This window comes from Cynocephalus volans, chromosome 2, assembly GCF_027409185.1.
Source record: "Cynocephalus volans isolate mCynVol1 chromosome 2, mCynVol1.pri, whole genome shotgun sequence".
In the NCBI taxonomy this organism is placed as follows: domain Eukaryota; kingdom Metazoa; phylum Chordata; class Mammalia; order Dermoptera; family Cynocephalidae; genus Cynocephalus; species Cynocephalus volans.
The window spans coordinates 211,487,123-211,492,263 of NC_084461.1; positions in this window are offsets into that span (position 1 = coordinate 211,487,123).

Sequence of the window (5,141 nt, forward strand, 5' to 3'; positions counted from 1 at the left end):
GGGCACTTCAGAGCATGTGGTCCTGACAGCTCTTGGGTCTCTCTGGTGGTGGGGGCCTCTGGGTGGTGCGCACTTGCCTGGGCTGGGGTGTCCTGTGCCAGCACCTACTGGCTCCAGCGTGGGTGCCTCAGGGCGTGTGGTCACACCTTTTATTTTTATCACCTGATCATGTCATTGTCTAGGTCATCATTCCTTGGAATGGCTTTCAGTTGTAGTTCTACATTCTCTGACTTGTAGTGAGACCATTCGGCCTAATGAATGACATCTGAATGGCTAACTAAGCCCAAGGTCTCCTGACAGTGGCAGTTGCTAGGAACCACATGGTGGGTTATAATATGGATTAGTCTTAGAGAGGCAGAAGCAATGAAGTTTGTACTTAGCTCTGATGTTTTTGCAATTAGCAATTACATACAAATTAGCAACCAAATCTTCTTTGAGTTTCCCTTTTTTCATTTGGAAAGTGAAGATACTAATGCCTACATCCCAGGGCTATCATCAAGAAGAAATAGAACGACTGTATGTGAAATCACTTTGAGAACTGCTCTGGGCTCTGCATGGCACTCTAGTGTTTCCTCTGTGGGTCCAAGAGTGACTGGCCAAGAGTGGTATGTATCAACTGAACAAAAGAAAAAAGTGTGATACGAGTGATGGGTGCTGTTACCATGATTCTGAAGGTTAAATAAATGAAGATCTAGGACTTTCAAACCATCATCCTTGATATATATATCTTTGAATTATTAAATTGTCTTAAGTGCCCACAATGAACCACTTGGGATTACTCCTTACTAAATAAATTTTCTGCTTTGTGGAAAATGAAACCATTACTGTTCAAGCTAGATACAGGGAGACATCTTGCATGCTTTTTTTAACCCCTAGATCTAAATCTTCTATAATCCTTCAAAATCTATGGAAGTTAAAGTTTAAAATATTTTTATTTCTGGATGTGCTAACCTTTTGTCCACAGCCTTGACTACAGGAATGGGACTTCAAGAAATCCAGGTCTTGCCTGTGGAGTTCATTGTTGTATTTCCAGCATTTAGAGCAGTTCCTGACATGTGGAAGGCAGTCTCATCATTATTTGTTTAAAGAAAGAATAAATTGGTCATAATCTACCCTTTTATAAATTATCAAAAATACAGGCATATTTACATAACTTATCCAGTGTTCAAATCTCATTAGGATGAGCAACACGAACAAATGAATGTCATATTTTCATTTTCTTGCTGAATACAAAATTCTCACATCCCCCTTCCCCCAGCACACTGTTACCCTTCTATGATATCTAAGAGGAATTTTAAGTTCAGCCAAATCCATAAATGTCCAATGACACTCTCACCCAGTCAAATATCCTAGATATCTAAGTGAGTGACACCATCCCCTCAGGGAGAAGCTTTTCCCTGGAATCCTGGTCCTTTTTCTGTTGGAATCTTTCTTTAGTTTTGCTCACTGCCATGATGGGGAAGGCAGCCATGTGACATAACAGTCCATCCTGGTAGTAAATTTCCCATATGGGATAAGTAACAATATCACTACGTTTTTGAAACTTTTATTTATTTCAGAGTAATTATAGACTCACAGGAATTTGTAGAAAAAATGTACAAGAAGCTTGCATACTCTTCTTCCAATATCAACACCTTACATGTCTGTAGTAAAACCTCAACACCCTGACACTGACATTGGTACAGTCAATAGAGCTTATTGGATTTTTACCATTTATACATGCACTTATCTGTGAGTGTGTGTGTGTGCATGTGTGCGTAGCTCTACACAGTTTTATCATGTCCTACCCCCAAACCCTAGTCCCTGGCAAACACAAGCTAGAATTTTCTGTCTCTATAATCACATTATTTTGAGAATGTTAGGTAAATGGAATCATACAGTGTGAAACCTTTTGAGAATGGCTTTTCTTGAAACTCAACATAATACCAGGAGTTCTGTCCAAACTGGGGTATATTTCAATAGTCCATTCTTATTTCCTACTGAGAAGTATCCCATGCAAGGACCCAGAGGTGATTCTGTTCATTCTCTTCTAACACGATTGGAGACACAGGATTGCAGAAACTTCACTGGGTGATTGCATATGGCTGGGACGTGAGTCAAGGGTGCACTGGAGAGGTAAAGTCAGCATGGGTGAATAGGCGGTTTCAGTATGGAAGCCAATTTTGTGTAAAGACACCTCTAGTGCTACATAAATTGAGCCAAACTTAGATAATAAGAAACTAAAAGGCAAAAGTTAAGAACAAAGACATGTACATACTATGACTTGATTTATACAAATAATATTATATTAAATATATGTGGGCTTAAAAAGAAACATTCAGGAATGTATTGTGCTTTAGTTAATTTGATGATTATGAAAATTGTTCTTAATTTAAAAAAAATTATCAGTTTTCCAGAATTAGTAGAAACAATTTCACCAAGGTATATGTCTTTATACAGGATGGAAAGATAAAATGGCACAAATATATTTTTATATGAGTTTAGTTCTCAAATGGAATTGCAATATTGTTGATGTCATCCTAGGGTACCTACAAAGATTTTGACAAACTTGGAAACTTTTGGGGACCTTTTGATTGCAATTTTTCAAAATTAACGTAAAATTTCCCTTCAAATTTAAAGAGAAAAAGTATAAGGGTACTTCAAAAAGTTTATGGAAAGATTTGTGTTATCTTTCAATTATATTTTTCCATGAACTTTTTGAAGTACTCTCCTATATGTATATGCATGCATATAATATGTATATTTTTATCACATATATTCTATATGTATGTATGTGTCCAAACTGTAATTATGTACCTATATAATTATCTATACGTACATATATACTAAATATTATAAAATACATTTATAGAGATTTATATATGCCATTTACAATTATTAGAAAAATATATATGCCATTTATAATTATTGGAAAAGAAGGTTTTAAGTATTTACTCCCTGGGCAAACATAGGAAGGGCAGGACTAAGAGGAGACACAAGCTTTTAAGACTCCTCTAATATGACAGAAGGAAAAAAATTGTGTGATAAGTGAAAAATGGCCCCAAACTTCCCAGCGTGGAAGTTGTGGCAGCAGGCTGGGGCCCACCTGAATCATACCTGCAAGATCCCTGAGTTTCTGGGTTACAGCAAAGTAGCCCAGGATAACCACAAAATCTGAGGAATTTAAAATTTTTAAAAAGCCATGCTGAGAATTTAGCAAGAGAAGGGAACACGAAGAATGTCCAAAAACCATACCAGACCCCACAGTGGACTTCATCCACAACAGCAGACTGCAGAGAGAGGGAGAGGAAAACAGCTCAGAGAAAACAAAATAAGACTCTGAACTAACTTATTTTAAACTAATCAATGCTTTGTGAAGTCCAACAAACGACCTCTACCACACTGTACACATGATATTTTACTGCTAAATTTAAGTTAACAGAATGATCAGAGGGTCAGGCCACGAAAGACTGCAGACCCATTCCAAGGCAGAGGAAGTTCTTTGGTTTCCCAGGAGGGGGCCTGAGGGGCCTCACAGCACCAACAAGAAAAATGGGGAAGCAGGAGGCCACCGTGTTGCCTCAGCGTAGCCGCCTGCGCAACCTCACACCAGGTACTTCAATTTCTCTATGAAGACTCGCTAAGAGAATGAGAGAATTCATGTAAATTCTCCTTAGCTCTCCTAGTTTCTGTTCCCTACTCTGGAAATAATTTTTACTTATTGGAGAGAAATATGCAAAAAGTAACTTGAGAAACTGTACAATGTAAAAAGTGGTCCCCACCAAAGGCTGTGCTAGTGAGAGCCTGCTCTACAGTGTCTGGAGTAAGCGTTCACTGTTTATCTAATCACCGTCCTTTTTCTTCCAATAACTATTTTGAGGAGCTGCTGTGTGCCAGGCCCTGCTCTGGTGATTATAGATAGAAAATGAATCAAGACGTGGACTCTGCCTTTGAAAACCTCCTGTTCTAGCGGGGATGCAATTAATAAGCAGAAAATTACAGTATTGATCGATGACTGTTACAGTGGAGAGAAGGAACACAGACTGCAGTGGGAGGGCAGGAGGGGCCTCCCCTGACCTTACGAGCACTCTTCTGTATTATTCCTTGTTGTTGGCACCTGGCTCAAAATCTGTCTATTCGTTCTGCCTTGCCTTTTTCTTTTTCTTCGAGGATTATCGAAAAACTTGATCTCAGAGTTTCCTCGGATGATCCCCACCTTCTGTCTCCTTCAAAATGGCCCACCCTGTGATCGTCATCTTTTGGATCCTGTTCCTAAGGGAGGTGTCATTTGGTGGGCACATGGCTTAGAGGGTCCTAGAGGCCAAGCAGGATGGGCTGAATTAATGTCTCAGGAAGGCTGAATCCACAGAAAGACACGGTCATTGTAACCTAGGAAGGAAGCTACAGTTCCAGCCAGGGAAGGTGTGCAGGGCCAGGAGTAGGCAGATGTACATCTCCTAGATCGGAAGTCAGGAGAGGTAGGTATAACTGAAGTACAGGGCACGGTGTAGGTCCTGACAAGCGGTTCAAAACTGAGGCCATAATGCTAAGAGGATGGATGAGTCAGCTCAGTGGGAAACGCTCCAAGACTGGGCAGGGTTGGGAAAATTGATAGAGTTGTGCCACCGAGGACCGGGTCCCAGTTGCCAGTCAATTCCAGAAGTGGTTCCAGAAGCTGTCTGCAGAGGACTTCAACTCCAACACACCTTTTTAATCCCATTCCAATTGTTGTTTCCTGCTTTGGTCAGGGTTTGCACAGGCACCAGGACAACTGGACCCAGTCATGGTTCCCATTATGATCCTGCTGATGACACCTGTAGATGATAAAAATGAGAGCAGCATGGCCAGCCAGGCCTGCTGGACTCTTCCACCTGTCCACAGGTATATCCCTCCATACCCCTCCACAATTCCCGATTGCCCAGGCATTTAAAGAAAGAATTGTTTCAATGGGTTGAAGCTTACATGCCATTAAAATGTCCATGAAAATGTGCAAACCACCCACTGGATATGAGGAAATAGAGTTATGAGCTATGCTTGTAGTCCTATGCAATAGGATAGTTGGGTCCCATTCATTTGCTCAACAAACCCTTACTGAGTGCTTTACATTCCTCAGGTCACCTAAACCAACAGGGATACAGCACTGAAGAAAACATACAAAAGAG